The 26,002-nt window shown below is 38.9% G+C and overlaps 2 protein-coding genes across 7 annotated transcripts in view; one reads left to right on the forward strand and one right to left on the reverse strand.

Annotated features, from left to right (window-relative positions):
- The window catches only part of adat2 (adenosine deaminase tRNA specific 2), a 74,614-nt gene that overhangs the window by 29,505 nt on the left and 19,107 nt on the right, over positions 1-26,002 (reverse strand). Inside the window, exon 7 of one of the 5 annotated variants that reach the window (XM_051644254.1) lies at positions 1,945-3,115. The exons of 3 other annotated variants lie outside the window; for them this stretch is intronic. The gene's annotated coding sequence lies outside the window, so the exon portion shown is untranslated. Of the gene's footprint in view, positions 1-1,944; positions 3,116-18,500; positions 18,520-26,002 lie in introns of those variants that run through there. One more of the 5 variants, XM_051644256.1, reaches the window with a different exon arrangement.
- The window catches only part of LOC127409595 (androgen-induced gene 1 protein-like), a 60,848-nt gene that overhangs the window by 21,447 nt on the left and 13,399 nt on the right, over positions 1-26,002 (forward strand). The gene's annotated exons all lie outside the window — the stretch shown is intronic.

The following is a 26,002-nucleotide window of genomic DNA, read 5'->3' on the forward strand; positions in this document are numbered from 1 at the left end:
TAAACAATTCTTTTCTTCAGCATATAGAGCTACGGAGGCCTTCTGATCCGTGCAAAGTTGGTTGCTAAGGGTTGATCCAGAGGAGAGAAGTACCTTACAGCTGAGAACAATTTGTGATGTGCAAAAGTTCCAGATTCTCCCACCTGCTACGCGACGACCTAGGAGGGTTACTCCGTTGTAAATATTTTGAAGCATTCCATGGTACCACAATTGTTTGTTTATCCTTGCTACCATAGCAATGGGCTTCTATTCACAGGCTGCTCTGACACAGAAACAGAGTGACTAATCTTTTTTACTGTTAGGCCGAAACAAGGAAGTACAATCAGTCGAGAGTCGTGTCTGAGCTGTGGTCAAATCTACACTGAGCATTTATACCATGTGAAACCTGATGCCGTCCTTTAACCCTCAGAAGTTAGGGCAAAATAAACTAAAATAGTGCAGGACAACTGCCAGTGGTCTAAGTAACGTGTATACATGCTGGATGTAGCTGAGCTACAATCGCATAATGTTGGTCTGTTAGTTCAACTTCGCAAAAAACATCTACAAAACATTTTAAAAAGATTAAATATTGTTTAATTCCCACTGAAATCGAACTTTTAAAGTACATGTAAACATATTTAGTGAACTGAACCAGACAAACAGACCAGTCTGATTCGTGAACAAATTGGTATTTTGAACCTGCTCTTGATCATGTTTACGAATCAGACTGATCAGGTTATTAGTTCATTTCACTGACTCGATGCGGTGCAGCAGTCCTCGAGTCACTATTATGAATTGTTGTTGTTTGGGAAAAAAAGACTTGCATGATTATTTTTCAAAATTTCTTTACAGGACAGTTTTCATTTTCCTGTGAACTATTCCTTTTGTAGTCATTTTATTTGAATACACAAGACAGACTTATTGTTACTTTCAGGAACTTTTTAGATGATATTTTTAGACATGCAAATATTTGTGAATATTAATTAGATCACTAGAACTATTTGAAAACTGTCTCTATGTGTGCAGGCAGGAAGTGACATAAAAAGGGAGAAAAATAAGACACAATAAGACTCTTTGTCATGGAAGTGACATTTTCCCTGTTTTGAAGCGGTCAAAGCCATTGCTGGATATTTGGCAAGCCTATCAGGACTCTTAATGTGGCAATAACAATCAGAACAGAGCCACTTCATCAGCACTTAAAGAGGCCTGTGCAAGAATTTCATGGCAACATCAGGAGGCAGTTCACCTGCATCAAAGCATCTCCGACAATAATCCTATCTCCGCTCCAGAGAGAGGCCTGTCAGAAGAGCCTTGTGCTGCTCTAATGTTAATGCCAGTAGCCTCTTACTGAGCAGCCCCCATGTTCAAAGCACCTCAGTCAAAACACGTACCACAAATAAACATCTTACACCTCCTTAGAGAACCTTTTCAAACGACCAGGCTTGAAACAACTCAAAATGGAAGTAAAAAACATTGGAGAGGCAAAAGTTCTGTCATCCATAGTAAAGGTAATTTCCAGACCAGCGGAATGACTTGAGCTCTTACTGTTTAACTTTCCTCATAATTAATTCAGCAGATAGGTTCACGGTAGCTTTAAATGATACAGGTCATTGTGCTCAGGGGCTTTTATGACTGATTACCTGTGCTAAACAACCCCAAGTTCTCCGCTAGCCTTTATTCAGGCTGCTAATTGTTCGGGGAAGCAAACATGATACATAGCAATTGCCTTTCCACAGCATGACCTTGGAGGAACTTTTACTAATTAAGCGTAAGTTTAAAGACAACGTCATCAATATTTACTACTGTTAAACACTGTGATAAGCTCAAACTTAATGTACAGTATTAAACGTATACTTCACCCAAAAATGAAAATTCTTTCATTATTTACTTAGCCTCTTGTCTAAGGATTGGAGTCATAAAGTATTCCAGTTCCAATTCCTCAACAGTTTCATCAATGATTCTTACTTTTTAGGAAGAAATATTATTTATTTAAATCATTTCAGATTTCAAAAGAGAAGATTTAACAAATCAAAGATGAATTTAATACAATTCTTGTATTAAAGGCGTTAACACAGACTTATTACATAGACTTTTCAAATTTAAAGTGAGGCACTTACAATGCAAGTGAATGGGGCCAATTTTTAGAAGGTTTAAAGGCAGAAATGTGAAGCTTAGAATTTTATAAAAGCAATTACATACATTTTTCTGTTAAAACTCATGTATTATTTGAACTGTAAAGTTGTTTAAATCGTCATTTTTACAGCTATTTGTATAGCGCTTTTCACAACACACATCGTTTCAAAGCAGCTTTACAGAAAATCATGCATTAACAAAAAATGAAACTGTAATATCTATAAATTCTTAGAGTGATCATTGTGTAATTTGATTAAATATGATTGTAAATTGGGTATAAAAATGTAATAATTAAATAATTAAATTATAATTGTATTTAGAACCCCCGTGAGCAAGCTGAAGGCGACTGTGGCAAGGAACACAAAACTCTTGTTAAAAAAGATGTTGGTTAATGAAGAAAAATAACCTTGGGAGAAACCAGGCTCACTGTGGGGGCCAGTTCCCCTCTGGCTAACCAGCATGAATATAATGCCAATATTAGTTATTTATGTGCAGTGCAGGTCATAGTTTAAGATTAGTAAACTACGTAAGTGTTAAGGTCCAGTGTTTAAAAAAACAAAAAGATTTTTTATGAACTGTAAGATTAATGATTAATGTCTTTGAAGTCCATCCTGGATTAACTGCAGAAGTTCACATAGATGCATTGTCCTTTGTTAGTTGGCTGATGAAGTCTATGTATTCAATTTCAAGAGTGTAGTCCATCAATAGACAAACGTGATGCAGGCAGGGATCAGTGAGTTGCATCGCAGTTCATCCGGCAGGTCATTTCGGTGAGGTTCGGTGGGTTCCATCCTAAATCCAGGGTTCAGGCAATGGCATATGAAGTACCCGATGTCTTACAGTTGAAGTTGGCATCAGTTCATCCTCTGAAGTCCATTGTAAAAGACTGAAGTGATGTCTGGCTAGCACCAGCTGCATTTAGTCGTCATCACATAGAGACAAATAGCAGTGGAGTCCAACACCAAGCAGGAACGGAGCTGGATCTCACGGGCTCTGGTAACCTCTGGATATGAATCCCGAGGTTGAGACATGGTAACAAATAGAATACTATTAGCGTAGATGTCATTCAATGTTATACAGAGTTATATAGATCATGATAGATGTTTCTGGTTCCGGCAGACCTAACTAAAGCAGCCTAATTGTGAGTTGATGGATAAATTAGGTGTATGCATGGCTAAATAGATGAGTCTTTAGTCTAGACTTAAACTGAGTGAGTGTGTCTGCATCCCTAACATTGTTAGGGAGACTATTCCATAGTTTAGGAGCCAAGCAGGAAAAGGATCTACCTCCTTTTGTGGATTTTGATATTCTAGGAACTATTAACAAGCCAGAATTTTGTGATCATAATGAAAGTGATGGAATATAGTGTGTCAGAAGGTCACTTAAGTACTGTGGAGCTAGACCATTCAAAGCTTTGTATGTAGTTAACAGAATTTTAAAATTATTACGAAATTTAACAGGTAGCCAATGTAACGACGATAAAATGGGGCCAATATGATCGTATTTCTTGGTTCTAGTCAGCACTATGGCTGCTGCATTTTGAACCAATTGAAGTTTATTTATTGAACTTGCTGGACATCCTCCCAGTACAAGCATTGGAAATTTGATTTTCAAAAGACAGATTGGTATCAAATATAACACCCAAGTTCTTCGCTGTAGAAGACGATATAACAGTACATCCATCGAGAGTCAATGTATATTTTAGCAGCTAATTTTTAGAGGTTTTTGGCCCAATAATTAGTACCTGTTTTGTCGGAATTGAGTAGAAGGAAATTTCTGGCCATCAATCTTTGATTTCATTGACACACTCTGCTAATTTGGAGAATTGTGAATTTTCGTTGGGTTTATAAGAAATATAATGTTGGCTATCGTCGGCATAACAGTGGAAACTTATTCCATGATTCCTGGTAATATCTCTCAGGGGAAGCATGTATAAGGAAAAAAGCAGAGGCCCTAAAACTGATCCCTGTGGCACTCCATACTTTTGTTTGATTTTACAATTCTTCGTTTACACATACAAAGTGGTAGCGGTCTGATAAATAGGACCTAAACCATGCTAATGCAAGTCCACTAATGCCAACATAATTCTCCAGCCTATTCAAGAGAATGTTGTGATCTATCGTGTCGAAGGCAGCACTAAGATCTAAAAGCTCTAGAAGAGAAATGCAGCCGTGATCAGATGATAAGAGCAAGTCATTTGTAACTCTGATAAGTGCAGTCTCTGTACTGTAATGGGGCCTAAGTCCTGACTGAAATTGTTCATATATACCATTTCTCTGTAGAAATGAACATAGTTGGGAGGACACTACTTTTTCTAGTATTTTCAACATAAATGGTAGATTTGAAATCGGTCTGTAATTAGCCAATTCTCCAGGATCAAGCTGTGGCTTCTTAAGCGGTTTGATAACTGCCATTTTAAAGTTTCTTGGGACATGTCCTAAGGATAGCGAGGAGTTAATAATATTAAGAAGAGGTTCTGAGATTACAGGGAATACATCTTTTATGAGCTTAGTTGGTATTGGATCTAACATACATGTTGTGGCTTCTTCATGACCAATGCAAGGATTGAAGTTGCTCGTGAGGAAAATTATGACACTGTTTTCTGAGGTGCTGTGACAGTTGATTGCATTGTTCCAATTTCATTTCTGATTATTTCAATTTTATCAGTAAAGAAATTCATGAAGTAATTACTATTGTGCTGCAATGGAATATCTGGTTCAGTTGTTGCTTTATTCCTAACCAATTTAGCCACAGTATTGAATAAGCACCTAGGATTGTTATTGTTATTGTTATTTTCTATGAGTTTGCTAAAATATGTTGACCTAGCATCATTTAGTGCCTGTCTGAAGCTACAGATACTATCCTTCCATGCACTGCGAAATACCTCTAATTTTGTATTCTTCCACTTGCGCTCCATTTTCCGAGCTGCTCTCTTGAGAGCATGAGTGTGATCATTGTACCATGGTGCGGGGCTTTTTTCTTAAATTTTCTTTAGTCGAAGGGGGCGGCACTATCAAGAATGCTAGAGAAGACTGTATTTATATTTTCTGTTATTGCATCAAGTTCTTCTAGACTTTTTGTCTTACTGAGTATGTGAGACAATTCTGGAAGATTATTAGTGTAGCTATCTTTAGTGGTCAAAAGAATAGTTCTTCCTGAATGATAGCGTGGTGTAGATTGAGTGACATTAGCTGATCGCAGTAAACAAGAGACGAGGTAATGATCTGTGATGTCATCGCTCTGCGGTAGAATATCTATAGTATCAACAGCAACTAGCGTATGATTATGGCGATGAGTTGGTCCTGTCACATTTTGTCTGACTCCAAGAGAGTTGAGAATATTGATAAATGCTAATCCCAATGTGTCATTTTCATTATCTATGTGAATGTTGAAGTCACCAGAATTTGCTAATTTACCAAGGAAATCTGAGTATGGCCCGGGTGATCTATATACTGTAGCAAGGGCAAAAGACGACAGAGATTATTTATTTATATCTGATGGTGTCACATTAAGCATTATAAGTTCAAAAGACTTAAACTTATATCCTGTCCTCCTGAGTAACACCAAAAACGTCACTGAAAATTGTAGCAACACCTCCTCCTCAACCCTTCAGACAAGGCTCACTAATATATTCATCCGGTTTAAGCCAGGTTTCAGTCAAACAGAGCACATCCAAACTATGATCTGTAATCATTTCATTTACAATTAATGTTTTGGTAGAAAGAGATCTAATGTTTAGTAGCCCTACCTTTATATGATGTTTATCTTAAAATTATTATTATTATTATTATTATTTTTTTGTTTTCAAAAACAAAGTTGTAGAATTGGCTATAACTTTACACAGAAAAGTTACACAGAGATTTTATCACACTAAAGTCATGATAACACATATTGTTTATGTCTTGTGGATATACTTTTGAAATAGTGAGTATTTTTACGTTTACGGATTGGCCCCGTTCACTTCCATTGGAAGTGCCTCAGTGGAACCCAAATTTGTGCTTTTAGTATTTTTAGTACGGTGTTCCATCTGCATAGACAGAGAAATGCATGTTCAAGCACCTTTAAAACCTTGGGTGAACAAACCCTTTATCATGCATTGCTCTCACAAGTTAAAGAATTTTTACACAAGTAACCCATTTAACTAAGCACTCTAGGACAGTAATGAATTCCAGTACTTAAAAGTCTAATAGCTTCCTTTGGCCTGTAAAGACAAGCTCACACTGAGAGGAACCAGGCTTTGCTGGCCCTCTTTTAAATTGTCTCCCAACCTGTTTGTGGCATTTTTCTACAATTGCTTGTGCTGGATTTGTGGCATGTTGTTTAGAGTGGAAAATAGCTGTGCCCACAGGCCAATTTGGAGAGTGCTCTCCTCAGAAAATTGCCTCTAACTGTACGCTCCTGCTGTGACTAACGGTATGTTTAGACTGAGGAGGATAAGCATTTCACCATTTACAGTAACAAGAATCCATCCTCCAAGTGAGATGAGAAATATATCCATGCAACTGATATTGATCACTGTGGCCGTCCGTGGCTGCGCTAAACTGATCCTGGCTTTTGATGCACTCCAGTGGTGTTTTCTCTGAAGCTAATAACACGTTTGGTTTGCCACTGTCAGAGGAAACTCAGAAGTTCCAGACAGATCTGTGGCTGCTTAACCAGCGGTATTATCCAGAATGTCTTTAGGATACTGAGATGATAAGAACCAGATGTGTTTGTATATACCAGACATATTTCAAGCTCTGCTAAACTTTTATATTACATGCTTACAAAATACTCTTAAATTATGTTGTATTCTGGCTCAGTACCCGTGAGCTGGATGCAAACAACCCATCAGTTTTCATACTGGCCAAGTCTACTTACTGAAAGCACCAAAATGGCTGTCTGACAACTAGAAATTACCATTTATTCAGGCCAGTAATCACCTTTAATGTCCATATGTGTATTATTGAGTGTATTAGGCCCCATTCTCCATAAATGTGGCTGTTGCCAACTTGGGTACTGGTACCATACAAGCCCAGACTGTAATTCCCCAGATTGCTGCAAGATACAGAATCATTTTAATGATATGTTAAAACAAGGCTCCCCTTCATTATGGCCATTGAGATTTCCCTGTGAAATCTTTTGTTCCTTTGCTTGCCATTCCTCTTATGCAATGAAGCCGTGCGAGGCAAAATAAATCACCATTTTTGTAGTATTTTCTACAACGGACTAGGTCCACATTGTGCAATCGTCATCTATATAGAAAATGTACCCACATATTTGTTCATGCATCGTCAGAGGACGCACGCTTTGATCTTATATCTGGCTGATCTAAGAAACACAAAGCATTTTAGTATTGTTGCAGAAAGCATAGCTCAGCAGTTGCACTGTTGATCATAAAGGCAGTGTGTGTGAAGTGTGTCTGTGCTGTACTACTCAAGAGTGCATGTTAGAACACTAAATAAGCATTCTCCTAACATAACTACATCTCTAAATTCCCGTTATTGTGACTTAACCATGTATGCTATGCCACATTATGGAGTGGCTGCTCTTGTTTTCTCTGTCATTGTGCTCTGGTGCTAGCGTTATCTTTTTGCTTGGCAATCACAACACTCACTAAATCCCCAGATTGACAGGAGGGATCTGCTTGTTTTTTGCTGGCAAGGACCCAGCCACTTACTAGGGACATAATGTGCTAAAGTATTATGCAATGATGGTTCATTGCAAGTAAACCTTCATAGTGAAGTCAAATGAAGAATAATGGCTATTTTTGGAATGGAAAACCAGCTTACTATATACTACACAATATTCTGTACACTGTATACCGCCCTCTATTTTAAGAAAATAGTGAAACAGTAGACATTATTTCACGATTAACCTGCATGTTTAAGTCAGTGAGTGGTGTCCAGTTATCATCTGGGAAATAAAATAAGTTATTTTGCCATTTTAATTAAATTGTGTGTAAAAATGTCTTAACTAGGGCTGTCAATCGATAAGAATTTGTAATTAAATTAATTACATGCCAGGAGAAAAAATCCCAGGAGATTAGCAGTTACAGAAATACTCAAACCAACCCTTCTGACACCAACAATCATCCATGCGATTATCTAATCATCCAATCATGTGGCAGCAGTGCAGTGCATAAAATCATGCAGATACAGGTCAGGAGCTTCAGTTAATGTTCACATCAACCATCAGAATGGGGAAAAAATTTGATCTCAGTGATTTGGACCATGGCATGATGGGCTGGTTTGAGTATTTCTGTAACTTCTGATCTCCTGGAATTTTCACACACAACAGTCTCTAGAATTTACTCAGAATTGTGCCAAAAACAAAAAACAACCAGTGAGCAGCAGTTCTGTGGACAAAAATGCCTTGTTGATGAGAGAGGTCAACAGAGAATGGCCAACCTGGTTCGAACTGACAATGTCTATAGTAACTCAGATAACCACTCTGTACAATTGTGATAGCGGGTTGGTGCTGTTTTGGCGGCACAAGGGGGACCTACACAATATTAGGCAGGTGGTTTTAATGTTGTGGCTGATCGGTGTATATGTATATATATATATATATATATATATATATATATATATATATATATATTCAGATAATTAAAATTCATTACATTGTGGCAGAGGGGTTAAGCATTGATAAAGCAATACAAAAAGTGGCTTTAGAATCCAATGTATTGTTTATCTGCATATTGTTGAACATAAGCAATCATTGACCAACAGTTCACAGCAATGCATTCTGCAATTTAATTTGTCAGTCAGTTTGAGATTTATTATAAGGGCTTATCTAAGGACGCAATGTACACCTGGTTCAGATGGATGCTTTTGGAGCATCTCACTTTGGTTGCATCATATCATAAAGATACCATTTTTAGGTCGCTGTGTCAAGTTAGTCATAGTTTTATACTTCGAAAAACACGTCTTGAGATCCCTAAGTTTGGATTTGCACTCCATCAAGCTGAGTTTTGAAAGCAATAATTAAAGCTTCGTTTAATTGTTATGTGTGTAATTTAAACTTTTTAATAATTTGTGTTATGTGTAGTTGACATCCAACAGTGAACAAGACAACCAATCACAAGACTGAACTATAAACAAGATAACAAGATTAAATGTACTTAAACCAATGAAAAAGACAAGATTAACAACAAAGTAATCAAACAATGAATCAATGAAAACAAGACACATGAACAGGGGAACATATGATAAGATCACATGAGGGAACAGGAAATCACATGACATGACCGGAACAGGAACTAAACTTGACATGAAAACATGAACAAAACACATAAACATGACATATCCCGACACCCAAAAACATAAGTTAATTAGGGAGCTTGGGGGGGGGGGGGGAGGTGGGGTCCTTGAGACGTGGCCTGTCAAGACAGGGCATGGGGCGTGGTCTGGCGAGACCGGGCATGGGAACAGGGCAAAGCCAATGGAAAGTGGGGCCCTGAGAGGCTCGAGGCGCAGAGCCGATGGGGATGAGGACCAAGGTGGAGCCGCAGGGATGGAAGTTCCCGGTGGAGCAGAGGTGGGCCTGGACTGTGGAACTGTATTGGCTGAGACATGGCATGGAGCATTCTGCGGCTTGGCTGAGACATGGCATGGAGCAGTCTAGGGCTTGGCCGAGACATGGCATGGAGCAGTCTGGGGCTTGGCTGAGACAATGGCATGGAGCAGTCTGGGGCTTGGCTGAGACAATGGCATGGAGCAGGCTGAGGCACGGCATGAATCAGGCTGAGGCACAACTGTGACATGGCAGGGAACAGGCTGAGGCGTGACATGGCCTGGAGCTGACTCTGGCATGGCTGTGACATGGCCTGGAGCTGACTCTGGTGTGATGGCCATGACGGGGAACTCGGTCTTGGCGGCCATGACATGGAGCAAAGTCGTGGAAGGTGGAGCCATGGGAGGCTCAAGGGGCGAAACCATGGCAGGCAGAGCCGTGGTAGGCTCGAGACTAAGAGTCCTGGATTGCCGGGAAAAGACCTCAGTGAACATGAGCAGAGTCTTGGGAGTGACCTCTGTGGTTATGGGCATGGACTGAGTCTTGGGAACGACCTCTGGGGTCATGGGCATTGACAGAGACTTGGAAACAACCTCCGTGGTCGTGTACATGGGCAGAGACTCGGAGATGACCTCTGTGGTCGTGAACAATGGTAGAGACTTGGAAACGAACTCCGTGGTTGTGTACATGGGCAGAGACTCGTAGATGACCTCGGTGGTTGTGAACATGGGCTGAGACTTGGAAACGGAAGCCTTTCTCCTCCTCCTCCGGGAGGCCGAAGTTGGCAATGCAGGCTCTGGGACGGACGAGGCTGGCAACTCTGGCTCTGGGACGGATGAAGCTCCCAGTTCACTAGCCGTGGCAGGCATGGGTGTTGACTCGTTGGCCGTGGTGGGTGTGGGCGTTGGCTCGTTGGCAGTGGCAGGCATGGGCGTTGGCCATGGCAGGCATTGTTGTTGGCTTGTCGGCCGTCTCCCCTATGGTGCATGGTGAACCATCCATCAGTAGGGCAAGGTCGATATACCGAGCAAGGCCATCGGCACACCGACCGTCAGGCATCAAAGAGGAAATCGACTCATTAAGCCTGAAATGGAAACAGTCCTTGAGGGCCACCTCAGTAAAATCCACCCTGCAGGCCAGAGCGCAGAATTCCTCCACATACTTCTCCAGGGGACGACTCCCCTGGCGTAGACAAAGGAGCTGAACTACTGGGTTCATTATGGGCGGTCAGGTATTCTGTAACGATGCTGGAAACAGGCAGATGAAGAGACGATGACGATGATGAAGTGTAGAAACCAGGTGCAGTTTATTTACATGAGTGAAATCCGAAAACCGTAAATCCAGTCGTGAACAAAAGACTTGACATAAAACTAGACTTGACATAAGACTAGGCTTGGCTTGGGCTTGGGCTTGGGTTTGGGCTTGGGCTTGGGCTTGGGCTTGGGCAACAAAGTTACATTCACAATACCTGACACAAGACAATGGCAAACATGAGGGCTTAAATACAAGGACATGGGTAACAGGTAAACAAGACAACCCATCACAAGACTAAACTATAAACAAGATAACAAGACTAAATGAACTTTAACCAATGAAAAGACAAGACTAATAACAAAGTAATCAAACAATGAACCAATGAAAACAAGACACATGAACAGGGGAAACATATGACAAGATCACATGAGGGAACAGGAAATCACATGACATGACAGGAACAGGGACTAAACTTGACATGAAAACAAGAACAAAACAAATAAACATGACAGTGATTAAAATTGTTGTAAACGGAATATAAAATAAAACATACACTTTCACATGTATCTGTGTGTGTGTGTGTGTGTGTGTGTGTGTGATAGCACCCCTTCCCCTGTCCCGGTTTAATGCACAAAAAATCACCTTACTCACCTTACCCATAACGCGATGGGTGAATGTCATGAGAAGATGGTCAGAGGTGTCAAACGAGATATTTTTAATGAATTTGTGTTTTCTCTTGGAGTTTCATGAGCACAGAGGCATATCAGTATGCCCACAGAGTAAAGGTAGGATCTTTTGTATTTATGTTAATACGTTAATATTTTGCAGTTTTAAAATCTCCCCCCTCTGCTTCCAGTTGCTATGATATCCCCTGAACACTTTAAAATACTCATGATAACTTTTGATAACTCTATAACCTGTAAATCCACTTTGCTAGCTAAATACACTTTGACATCACCATAGATACTGTATCTATATAGAACCGCTAGAACGGAAGTCCCGAGCCAACATTTTCAAGATGGCTGCATGCAAGTTTCTCTTGCGCATAAGGTGAATACAGCTGAAGTTTCACTTACTGCCCCCTGGAGAAAACAGGTGGTACTTCAAGCTTGAATTGCTATAGGAATCATTATTACGGTCTGAGAACATGATTAATTGCATTAATTTTTTTAACTAGTTATTTTTTATATAATTAATCACACTGAATTAACGCGTTAAATCGACAGCCCTAGTTTTGACATTTGGCAACCCAATCTAATAATAAGTCACAAAAGAGATCAAAAATCGTGGCTGATTTTATTTCCAGTTCATCCATCATACTGAAAAATGGAAGGTCAAGTTGAGTACGTCGCATTGTGGGATACAGTATTCCACGCAGTGTGGACAGTGTACATACTACTGTATATATTACAGCAATATAGCAGTAAGGTAGTATTCTATTCCAAACATAGCCAATGTCATTGTAATAATGGTAATGTGATAATAATGGGATCCTGATGTTTTATCCAAGATCTGTAACATTGTCGTTTTTTTCCGAAAACAAAAAAGACATGCTACATCTACACACTTAGGCATCTCAAGCTGGATTTTCTCTAATGCTGTATGATTATATCTGATTACACTGGTCAGGTTCTAATGCTTTATGGATTAAATTAAGGCAGGGCAAGCCATGATGAAGGGCAAATTAAACCTGGATCAGTGCTCTGCATTAACGTGTTGAGGGACAAATTAAGCCTAGATCAGCATGCGGTCATCTGATAGTCAAAAGACCAAACCAACCCACTGTTTGGAAATAAAAAGCCCCATCATGCCAGCACTGTATCCACCACGCCTGCCTTAGAGCATCCCTGCAGTTGTGCCAAATAGCCTGTCATAACAAGAGATCATCTCCGCCAGAGACTGCCAGCAGAATCCAGCATACTGTTAATATGCAAAAACAACAAGTGCCTCTTATAAAGCAAGCAGAAAAGAAAAAATATTTAGAGTTTTCTTTATAAATTATGTTACCTGCCATTTATGTCTGCAGCTTTGGGATTGAATAAACATTGCTTTTATTATTATTATTATTTGCTTAATTAAATAAAATTGCTCTATAAAAGCATTAAGGCACTCGTGTTCATGCTATATTGTGAATATGTAGTGAATATATATTCTTCAGTGTGCGTCTTACCTAACAACACCCTTTAGCCATAAGTATATTCACAATATAGTAAAGACTCTTGTATCTTATTGTGTAGGATAGAATATACTGAACATGGTGGAGCATTTTTCGCAGCAGCTGACAAAGTGTTTGCACATTTCGCACACAATGTTTTCGTATGTAATTGTACACCTATTGGGAGGAACTACTTGCAGTGAATCTCTCCCTGTACACTTCTACTTGCTCATTTGCTTTATATTATGCAGGCTGTGTCTCAAATGCTTTTACATCTGCTTAATGTTGTTCGGCTCTGGCCCTCAGGTAGCAGCTGTTAATGGCTGGTGGCCATTTATTCTGGGCGTCAAACATTTTTAAGAGTGTGCTCTGTCTGCACTAGTTATGCTTAAAGACTTGTGTATCCCATTGAGACTTGTAAAAATAGCAGGTGAATTGAAAATGTTAACAGCAGATGTTTCGGGACAGTGGTCACTTTGTTCACCACTTACTGTATTTGAGACAGTCTTTGCATGGGCTAGACTCATGATGTATGTTGAGAAAGTTTGGATGATCGCTTTCCCAATGTTCAGCATGGGTATGATTTTGATATTTAGAATTATATTTTAGTGTCTTGGATGGAAGTGGTTAAAATGGACCTTTCCAATTTCCAATCCATCATATGAAAGTATTATAGACCAGGAGTTCTGAAGCTTTTATGGTTTGCAACTCATTTTTTAGGTTCCAAAACTCTTGTGACCCACATAACATAATTAAACTATACAGCTTATTTCCTTCATAGGTATATCTCACATTTAAATGAGAGTTATTTCTATAAGCTTATATATGTATATAGCTTAAATGTATAACTCACATATTTTGTTAATACCCAGAAGGGACTAAGCAACTTACAAGTTGGATATAACTGCGGAAATTAGATTGCGACAAGGAGGTGGGCGAGGCTGGGCCGTGACTAAGCACGCCCGGCCCCCAATCGGGCTAATCAGCCGAGGAGAGGGATAAGTGCAGCGAGATGCGGCAGTTCGGGAGAGAGAGAGCTACAGGCAGCTGCCCTGTATGCGTTTATGTTTGTGTGTTTTTGTGTTTGAGTTTATTAAATCATTACTCTGATGCTTCGTCCGATTCCCGCCTCCTCCTTTCCATTGAACCCTGTTACATAGATGCTTTCAACTATTAGAGGCATTCTTGCAGTACACTTAATTGTGTTCAAAACAGCTAGACAGAATGCAACGGAATGGAACATAATGCACTGGTCTTAAGATGCTCATGATACGAGACATTTACAGGAATATTGTGGTTTAATACATGTTCAGATCAATTGACAGCATTTGTGGCATAATGTGGATTACCACAAAAATGATTTTCAACTTGTCCCTGCTGTTCTTGAAAAAAAATTAAATAAATCTGTGTCTGCACTGACAATGGAAGTAAATGGGGACAATCCGTAAATGTTAAAATACTCACTGTTTTAAAAATATAGTCACAAGACGTAAACAATATGCGTGTTAAGAGGATTTTAGTGTGATAAAATTCCTTAATAACCTTTTCTGTTTAAAGTTGTATCCAATTTTACTACTTCGTTGTCATGACGATGTAACGCTGTTAACCCTAAAACAACCGTAAAAACAACAATTTAAACAACTTTCCAGCTCAAATAATACACAAGTTTTAACAGAAGAATTAATGTAAGTGCTTTTACGCAATGATAGGTTTTATATTTTTGCCTTCAGTCCCTCCAAAATTTGCATTTTGGTGAAATGTTGTGTATGTACTAGTATGTATACCATCAGCAACCTCAGTGTCTTACAGTTAGAGGCTCCATTACGACAGGTGTCTAATTGATGACTACATTAGGGGGCAGTTTCCTGCACCCTCCCTGGACCAGCTTTCATTGATACTCAGCTTGCTTTAACCATGGGTGTCAGAGAACAAGACCTGCTGATAATGACATGAAAGACAATAAGCAGTGACTCTTTCACCCAAACCAAGAGGCCCTATCAAGAATACCCCCTGTAAGGGGCCACACAGGCTATTATGAAACTGTTTAACGTGCACTCACATTCAAACTCAACTATATATGAAGTAAATTAACAACAAATTTTCCCAAAGTGATTCACAATTACAAGGCTTAATACATATACTAAAAGTGACTTACACAAGCATATCAACAAGCATACCAAAGTTACAAAAAGGGATTATCACCTTATTAACTCCACCAACGTAAGACAAAAGTTAAACACATTGCAACCGCGTCAGAACATATGTCCTCAATTCAATTTCTCACACTCGAACGCCAATGCAGAAATACAGTAAAATTAAAATCATATGTCTCTATGAAATCAGCTAAAAAGGAGGCTCCACTTTGACCTCTCTAAATAAAAACAGACATTTGGGTCAATGGCGAGTTTTGCTAAATATATTCAGTTGTGCATATTGTTGGGGTGAGCAGGAAGGTTTCAGCTAACAGCAAATGTGATTCTACATAGTCTGAACTGCTATTACGTGGAGCAAAGGAAACAGATGTGTTTTTTTGCAAAGATCAAGAGACAGATTGGGTTTGCACAGAATAAACCCAAACTCTAAAACAACTGGCACGCAGAAGAAGAAATAAAACAACTGTGTTCAGTGATATTGATTCTCCACGGGAAAATAATCTTTTCCCTGTTTGAAGTGCTTTCTGTTCAGCTATTTCCTTTAATTTTGAACAAGTGTTGGGGGATTACTTTAAAAAGATCAATAATTGCAGGTCCATTGTTCTGGACGCTAATATTTCACTGCAGTTTGAGGCATGGTGGTGTACGATGTCATGCTCACGCTCATGATTGAGTTGCCATGTTGAGCCTGGAAAAGTTACTAGGTGAGGTTCCGCCATCCAAACCCAGTCATTAAAGAGTACATAGCTGGCTCGCTAGCTAATCCCTAACAACTGGGAAAATATTTACCCATCTCAACCCAGTGAACGATGGCCGTTTCGTAGTTTGCTTTCTTGCCCATTGTTGACAAAGTTGGCAAGACTTTTTCACATCAGTGGGGCTGCATAACGATTCTCTCTCTAGCTCAGAATTCTTTGAGTGTTTTCAACAGTAGATCACCCAGTAACCCCTGCTTTTAATTTGCACACAGAAACATCTGTGTTCACACCAGTTTTGGTGTAGCAGGCTGCTGGTGAAGTGCGTTTGATGGTGCATAATGAGTTTGTAAAATCTCGACACATGCCTTGCACCAAAATGGAATCACGCATATTGTGTCTCCTGACCCTGTCTTGTGCAAAACTTGAGGGCACACGGCTGTCTGTGCAAACGGAGACCGGTAATTCTATCTCGCTATCCTTTCTGTTATCACAGAGCAAGTGTTTGACACTTGAGCAGAATCGATCTCAAGTACATGTGGCCCTTTTGCTGGAACAGGAGGATACTGAGTCTAAATCCCTTGCTGAAGTGGGAGTGTTTGACAAGGCCTGTCCTGTTTATAGTTCAGGGTCTTCTGAGTGAGTTGTGCTGTTTTGTTGGAGGGGATTTTCCATAGACAGTCCAGGCACGCTGGCCAAAACCACAAGACTCCAAGAGCTTCTCTGCCTGGTGGTCAGAGAAACAGAGCTGCCAAGTTAAATTAAGACAGGGCCCCACAAACACACGCTAAAATAAAACACGTCTGGGTCATATTTAAGCTCGCCTCTGTGTTGAAAAATGCACCGTCAGGCCAAATCCACTGAAACCCATCCAGCTGAGAGGGGACCTAAACAGGCTCTCCTTGTGGTAGTGGCTGTTTGCGGTGCTGCCCAGGGGGGTATACTATTTAGTAGGGACTTTGTGGCTGCTAAGGGGAGAAGGGCTAAGAGGTCATGTGAGCTCCTGTTGACTGGGAGCCACGGAGAGTATGTCACAACTGGACCGGGAGGCTAGGCAGGGAAACACAACACCCGACCTTGGGAGCACTCTCTCCGTCACCCTATACCCTCGGTGAGCATTCTATCAGGCGGCCCAGTGCTGAGTTAGCACGCATATCTCCTGTTCAGATTCCATAGGGCTCTGTCCCTTCAACAGGTCAAGGCATGCAAAATCAAGGGCCCTAAACCAACTGGCTCATCTGTGACTAGAGATGTAACTATATCCACAAAGCCTAACAAGTTGAGGTATTGCATGTATTAATATGACATCCCACAATCATAGTTGCCTTGCTCTTTCCAAGAGAAAAGCTCTGCTCTCTTTGTCTGTAATAATTATCACTTGCTATCGATTTTCCAAGGAGAACAACTTTGTATTTGGCTTTTTGTTTAAGTGTTAAGTGTGTAAATCTTCTTAAACCTTTTAGACAATGACGGCAATTGTAAAGAGGCTGGCTTTTAAAAAATGTTTTTCATTTCTATGGTTGGCCTTCAATTTTCAGCAACGATAGCAACCGTAATGACTAGTTTTGACAAACTACAGTGGCCACAAAAAGGTTTTTGGAGTCACTTTTTGAGTCACACTTTTAAGTCTGACCATCACCAGTGTAGAGGTATGTTATTAACCGTATTCACACAGCGTGTAATTATTTGACTTGATGTGAAATAAAAAGGGCTGAAATATCCCGCAATATACAACGTGACTTGAATCTGTATCTTCTATACAAGTGATTATTTACAGAAATACATTAACAGTAAATTAAACACTTCACATACTAAACACAGCCTGAATGTATTAAAAATACACTGAACTGAGTGTATATATTAAGAGGAAAATACCAATACTCGCATTTCTCAAGTGCATTTATTCAAATGATATTTAAACAGTAGGCTACATACTTCAATGGCTGTTTCATGTTTTCACGTTTCCTTCTACAGTAAGGAATTTCTGTCCGATGTTGACGTTTTCATGTTTGCATTAGAAAGGTTTGTCAGTTAAAAATCAAACTTTGTACAAATAAAGCTTTGACTGAAGACAAATATGCATATTTTTTTAGTTTCAAACTGTTCACCACCAGTTTCTTATTGTTATTGTTAATTATTAATAATGTTTTATTTATTAATGTTAATGACTGTTAATGATTAGGAACATGTATAAACATTTGCAACCCTAATAGCAACCACAAGTTTAGGTCATCAATTTAACTATAACTATAAACTAAAAGTGTCCATATACTGTCCTTTGTGTCTTTTGTCTTATTGTCTTGTAATGCCACTTGGTTTTATATTTTGTTATATAATGCAAAGACATTTTTAAAGGCATATTCCCCCCACCCCCACTTTCACGGAAGAAAGGATCATACTGGTTTGGAACGAAATGAGGGTGAGTACTGTACATTCATTTTCAAGTGAACTATCCATTTAAATGTAGCTTAAGTGTATAAATATTTTATTGGGTCACCGTATTTCCCCAAATCCACAGTTAGAGTGGCAGTAAACAGCCAAACACTAATAGCTAAGGACTTGAAACCTTGACCACTAGGTGTTGGGGTTGAATTCCATCTGGGACACAGCTGTTAAATCCTTACATACTGCACATGGTCTCACGCTGATTGCACTGTGGGAGGACAAAAACAATTGTGTTGCTTAACTCCATAAACTGGAAGGTTTGGACAAAGGTTCTGCCAATGATTATGTTCCTTTGGAGCTCTCCATATTATGAATTAACTATTAGTGTCAGAGAGCATGTAAGTATAGCTTATCATTGATCAGAATAGATTATCAGAAGTGTGATCACCAGGGAGAGGGCTGTTCTTGGAGTTTTAGGCTCTTTACATCATATACACAATTTTTATCTCTTTCACAATGCAAGTTTTTTCTGCACTGAGATCAGGCATTTTCATGTCCACAACCACAATACTTAATTGCACGTGGGGTTATGTCTAACTATTGAACTATTATCATTCCCAGTGAAACAGACACTGGGGAAGCTAAAAGATGGTCCTGGGGTCTAGCCAAACACTATTCCCAGATCTCTTCTCTCAGCCTGAGTAAAGTTCATGAAAGAAAGTGTTTAAGCTGAATTACAAATTTTTCCAATGTTAAAATAATTTGTCCTAACCCTGCTTAATATGCGAGACAACGATATGTAAGCAGGATAGACATACAGTCTTGTTCAATGGGTTGTACTGTTGGTGGCAATCATTCAGCTGACAAAACATTAAAATAATTAATGCCAAATAGGGCTGGGAGATGATTTTGGTGATGATATAAAATTATGCAGTATTGTAAATACCGCAGTGATTTTATTGTGCTTTTTATTTGGCCATTAAGTTTTATAAAGAGTGCATCAGTAGTGTAATTTCACGGTCCTTCGTAGCTTCACAGTTAAACAAAATAACATCAAAATGGTGTGATTATTATGTGATTATTAAACTGCAAAAATCTGCATTAAAGACGGATAAGCGTGGTCTGTGCGCTTTTGAATAATCGGGTGACGCGCTGTTCTGTGCACGTGTGGGGCTCGTGTTTTTAGCACTTTTAGAGCAGTTGACATGCATTGTGAAAGGAAAGTACTGCATTGTCAAGCATTCACACAGTTCAAGACATTAGTAACCGTTACAAGTAACTATACACATCTACAAACGTGGCACAACAGAAAAGGAGGAGATGACAGTGTTTCACCAGATGCGGAACATTAGTAGTTTTTGTACACCTTGTTCATTCTTAAAGAATGTTTTGGTAAAAATAGATGAAGGTAAATAATGCTTTTTATTAAGCTACTTTGTATCATTGTAAATAAAATATAAATATAAAACTGCATATCAATGAAATGTATTAAATCTTATTCATCCTTGTGTACATTTAGTGAAGAACTGTAGGCAAACATATCTTTATTATTTTTAAATAGCCTAGATTTTTTTTTCAATGCCTTTAAAATATTGCATCTACTTGGCTACAAAGGCTATATCCACAATGCCTAACAAGTTGAGGTATTGCATGTATTAATATGACATCCCCACAATCATAGTTGCCTTGCTCTTTCCAAGAGAAAATCTCTGCTCTCTTTGTCTGTAATAATTATCACTTGCTATCAATTTTCCAAGGAGAACAATTTTGTATTTGGCTTTTTGTTTAAGTGTTAAGTGTGTAAATCTTCTTAAACCTTTTAGACAATGACGGCAATTGTAAAGAAGCTGGCTTTTTAAAAATGTTTTTCACCTGTAGTGTTTTTCATATCTATGGTTGGCCTTCAATTTTCAGCAATGATAGCAACCGTAATGACTAGTTTTGACAAACTACAGTGGCCACAAAAAAAAAGTATTTGGAGTCACTTTTGGAGTCACACATTTAAGTCTGACCATCACCAGTGTAGAGGTATGTTATTAACCGTATTCACGCAGCGTGTTATTATTTGACTTTATACTGGTTTGGAACGAAAAGAGGGTGAGTACTGTTCATTCATTTTCAAGTTAACTGTTTGAATAAAACTATGGTTCCTCTGATTTAAAAAAAAAATCACTTTTAGGGGCCTGGGTAGCTCAGTGGTAAAAGAAGCTGGCTACCACCCCTGGAGTCTGCTAGTTCGAATCCCAGGGCGTGCTGAGTGATTCCAGCCAGGTCTCCTAATCAACCAAATTGGCCCGGTTGCTAGGGAGGGTAGAGTCACATGGGGTAACCTCCTCGTGGTCGCTATAATGTGGTTCGTTCTCGGTGGGGCACGTGGTGAGTTGAGTGTGGATGCCGTGGTGGGTGGTGTGAAGCCTCCACACGCGCTATGTCTCCATGGCAACACATTCAACAAGCCATGTGATAAGATGCACGGGTTGACAGTCTCAGACACAGAGGCAGCTGGGATTTGTCCTCCGCCACCCGGATTGAGGCGAATCACTAGCTAAACTACTAGCGTATTGGACATTCCAAATTGGGTGAAAAAGGGGAAACATCCCAAAAAAATAAAAAATCACTTTTACAGCTATTTCAGAGACAATACATAATTATTGATATATTGAATATCGTCAATAGGCTGAAAAACATCAAGATATAATATCGGCAAGCCCTAATGGCAAAACATTCCAGTAGACAAAAACAGAAAACATGGGTTACGATTCAACATGATCACATCGACATGTTCGAAAGTTGTTCACATCCAAAAGTTCCTGTACCCTGAAATCAACCTCATTCAGCTGAATTACGGACAAGCAACATCCTCCATCAGACATTTTTGCATCAATTCAAGTGTGAACACATTTCCCACTATTGCTTCTCTAGCTCTAGCAACCTCCGAGACATGGGTTCTGGTCCCGTGGGAAACAGGAAGTGTGTAACATTTAAGTATTCTCAAAGGAGCATGCTCACCCATTCCATCTTTCAAATCACACTGAGGGGTAATCATTAATGCCCCGTTATCAAAAGCCCTCATACTCTGCTGAAATGACGTTCAACCTCTTTATACTGATACTTTAGGGACTTAAGGCTGTAAGCACAATGGTGAGTGGGATTTAGAGGTTACATTTTTTTACTCTAAAACTACATTTTTACTCCACTGATGGTCGGGTTGGGGTTTGGGTTAGGGGGATAATTAAATATTAATTCCTGTTGACTGTATTGCATCATTTACAACTAAAAATACAACTTACTTTTGGCACCATTCTGTTAACATTTAACCCAGAAAATGGAGCTCACATGTGCCCGTACATTCAACAACACTTTCAGCTCTGGCCATTGGGGGGCAGTAGGCAGTGATTAAAATTTTCAGAAAGCACAGACCGATTTCAGCAGCAAAACTTTCGACCAACTGTCACCGAATTCACAGTGCAGTCATTCTGTATGATTAGATGTGATTTAAGTAGTTCAACCGATTCAACGGTCAGTACGTCTATCCCTCGGATTCTTGCCTTCAATTGCCTTAAATATGCTGTCTGCTCAGACTAAATTCTATAATGGCGTGAGATAGGTCAGAATAAATGTCAGGTAGGGTGAATTTCATAAAGAAGAACTTTGAAGAGCAAGGGTGAAACACTGTCCAAGATTTTTTGTGTGTTCCCTATTCAACATTTTGCCACCTTCTCTACATATTGGTGTTTTTGTTAGGCACAATTCACTTATTGGTATGCAACTGGAAAACCCACACCAATCTATGCAAAAGCACTTACACTCTTAAGTCCCTAAGGATCAGTATAAAGAGTTTGAAAGTCATATAAGCAGGGTATGAGGGCTTTTGGTAGCGGGGCAATAATGATTACCCCCTAAGTGTGATTTGTAAGATGGAATGCACATGGGTGAGCATGCTCCTTTGAGAATACTTAAATGTAAACACGTGCTGAGACATATCTCTATGACAGATCTCTAGAGGCATACTTTATTTGCTATTCTGCAGAGGTTTGGCATTATAGCAATTAAACTGTAATCACCGTAATGAATAGAATTACTGTCTCATATCCAAGTGCCAACTTTGACACCCTATGACGGTAGAGATCTCCATGTGGTGGTAGCTTCTGGGAACAGATGAAAAGGTTTTGCCAGTCTCGGAAACTTGCCACAAACATGTTTTGCAAATATTTGAGAGTAATGAGTGATAATGAGGAAATGACTATGTTTTAGAGGACAATGAAGAACACAAAATGGCTAAGATGGTTTAGTACACACACTGCAAAAAACAAAAACAAAAATCATATTCTAAATCAATATTTTTTGTCTAGTTTTCCAGTGAAAATATCTAAACATTCTAAAAACATGATGAATTTACTTACTAAATGACATACAATTTTATGTCTTGTTTTCACAGAAATCCAAACAAATTTTGTAAGGTTTATGCCTAAAACAAGGAAAAACTATTTGCCAGTGGGGTCTGAAAAATAAACTTGTTTTCCCTTTGAATTAGGTTTATTTTTCTTACCCAATTGTCAAATATTTTTTTCTTATCTAATGTAATTTGCTTCTCAAGAAAATGTATATTGTTTTAATGATGTTTAGATATTTCTAATGGAAAACAATACTAAATACTAATTAATAAATTTATTTAGGCCAGTGTCAGAAATTAAATTTTCATTACACTTATTGCTGTTAACTATTAAAGAAAATAAAATGCAAAAGTATCAGTACTGTGCAAATGTTTTAGGCAGTTGTGAAAAATGTTGAATAGTGAAGATGTCTTCAAAAATAATGGCATAAATAGTTTTCATTTTTCAATTAACATCATACAAAGTCCAGTAAATATAAAAACAAAAGGCTAAATCAATATTCGGTGTGACCACCTTTGCCTTCAGGAAAGCACCAATTTTACTAGGTACACCTGGACACAGTTTTTCTTGGTTGTTGGCAGATAGGATGTTCCAAGCTTCTTGGAGAATTCACCATACTTCTAATATATATTTAGGCTGTCTCAATTGCTTCTGTCTCTTCATGTAATCCCAGACTGACTCGATGTTCACTGGGGGGGCTCTGTGGGGGCCAGTGCCATCTGTTGCATGGCTCCCTGTTCTTCTATTCTATTCTATTTACAAAAGGAATGTTTGGAAATCTAAAATGTATATTTCCTATTGACACTCTAATGCTGAAGCTATACTGTTAATAGCCATATTAAGACTTTTTATTTATTTATTTATTGTGAAACATCTTTACACAGTACTATATAACATAATAAACACTCTGATATGATATAACTGTAAATAACTGGCACAGTAGATTTTGACATTGTGTTTTCTTTGTTCATCAAACACCACTTCATATTATCTCCAGTGTCTGCAGAGGTATTAAACCCATCCCACCCATACTACTACATCCATAGCTACATAGGCCTAGAATAGAAAATCAAATGAAATATATTTAAATGTTAGGTAATGTACTCAAGTTACTATAAGGTACCCATACTAAATACTAAACAGTACTAAACCCATACTAAATCCATAACTACATAGGCCTAGAATAGAAAATTATGAATTACTGTATATAAAATGTTAGATTATAATAAAAAAAATCTCTATGGTTGGCATTTTATCGCCTTCATATATGGGCAATTTTTGTTCACTTTCATTGGCATTTGGCAATTTCTGTCCCTGAGGAATACTTAACTTCACTGAGGCTCCCTTGATACTCCACAAACCTGAACAACATGCTGAACAGTATGAGAATGCAAAAACTGGGTCAGTGCGAATCATCTAAGCTGATCAACAACACTGTATGACTATTGATTGACAGTGGCTGCTTTTCTCAGAAGTTATAGTACCTGTTTGGTTATAAGTAACTTGACTCATAATCAGTAACTCACACATCATTGGTTCAGTCACAGGGTGACACATATGAAGTTACACATACGAACACACGAACACACACACACACACACTGCTGGGCTTCTTTAAAATAGCTGCTTTCTGTTTAGACCTGCCCATCTGATCAGACATCACACAAAGGATCTAAACACCCAGCTTCCCAGTTTCAAATCAAAGGAAAGACCAGTAAATATGGTCTGTTTTTTATTTAGCATAGAAACTAGTGTTGCAAAAGGGGTTTAAATAAGAGCTGAGATCTCTATGTGGTGGAATGTTGAACATGTATCAGAATATCAACATGTCATGTAATTTCGGTAAGGCTTAAAAGTCTTCTTTCGGATGCCATTTCCACCACACTCATGGGGTCAACTGAGGCAAGAGCAGCAGGGGATGAGATGCTTTCATTGAGCTTTATGTAAGAAGGGCGCCATCTGGGGATTAGTGCTAGAAGTGGGCATGCAATAAAATGAGTCCCTTAAGTTAGCGTCAAGTACGCAATGAAACCCTGTTTATTTCAAGGGATAGTTCAGCCAAAAATAAAAATTATGTCATCAATTACTCACCATTATGTTATTCCAAACCCATGACATTCTTTCTTCCGTGGAACACAAAAGTCAACATTCACTTTCATTGCACGTTTTTCCCAAACAATGAAAGTGAACAGTGACTGAGGCTGAAATTAGGCCTTACATTTTCTTTTATGTTCCATGGAAGAAAGTCCTACGGGTTTGGAACAACATGAGGGTGAGTAAATGATAACAAAATAAAAAATTTTGGTTAAACTATGCCTTTAATAACCTCCTATACTGTCCTATTGTAATATGCATTGTCAAAGTTCATCATAGTTCATATTTTCAGAAGCTATCAGCCCAAATATGTTTTACAACTCAATGCAGATGGTCACATTGACATTACATTATTTTAATATCATAAAATTAAGCACTTGTTCAATCTCAGCATTTTAAATGACCATGAACTAACTTTATGTTACTATCCAAGACGTGAAGTGTTTGTATTGGCCTATATAGTGGTTGTAATGATGATAGCTAACCCCATATTCTCACTTATATTATTAAATGGTAGATAAAGCCTCAGAAATATCATTTGCAGTTCTGCGACTCTAGCCTGGCTGTGCCACCCAGTCTTGGATCGCATGCCACCATCTTTTCAGCAGCACAAAACCATGTCAGCCTGTCTGACAAACACCCGACTTCAATCCACACCCAACTTCCTTCGCACTTCTTGTTTAATTTGCTTGGGGTTGTGTAACCTTTCTATTCTTGGTCCTAACGCAGGTGGTCGGAAAAGTGTGGGACGGTGAGTTAGTTGAGATCATTGTTAGAAAAAATAGACCATTACAAAAGATGGTCAGATATCCTTTAGGTTCCAGCAAAAAACTCTCCAGGTTTAAAGGTGAGGTGTGTAATTTCCGTGGCACTAGTGGCACCAACATTTCCCAAACACTCCCCCCATCTGCCACTGGTTGATAAAAACAGGTTTGTCCTGCCCCAAACTTCTGCCATTGTTTGGGTCAATGTTGCTGTGCTGGGCTGTTGGGCTGTCAAATTAAAATTTGTATATTTGTCAAATTTAAGATACAAATGCACATTCGAATGCTTAAACTGTGCATTCTAATTTTGGATGTATACCAAGCACTGACGATGACTTCAGACGGATCGCATTCTTGCACTAAAAAAGGCAAGATGCAGTGCAACAAATACAGTTTAAAAGAAGTGTCTCGAGACATGTTTTTAAAGTTTGAAGTTCTTTTTAACTTGACACAAAGTTGTTCCATTCTGTTGTGCTCCATCTGTTTGAACAGCCCTGGCC

The sequence above is a fragment of the Myxocyprinus asiaticus genome, chromosome 19, assembly GCF_019703515.2.
Source record: "Myxocyprinus asiaticus isolate MX2 ecotype Aquarium Trade chromosome 19, UBuf_Myxa_2, whole genome shotgun sequence".
In the NCBI taxonomy this organism is placed as follows: domain Eukaryota; kingdom Metazoa; phylum Chordata; class Actinopteri; order Cypriniformes; family Catostomidae; genus Myxocyprinus; species Myxocyprinus asiaticus.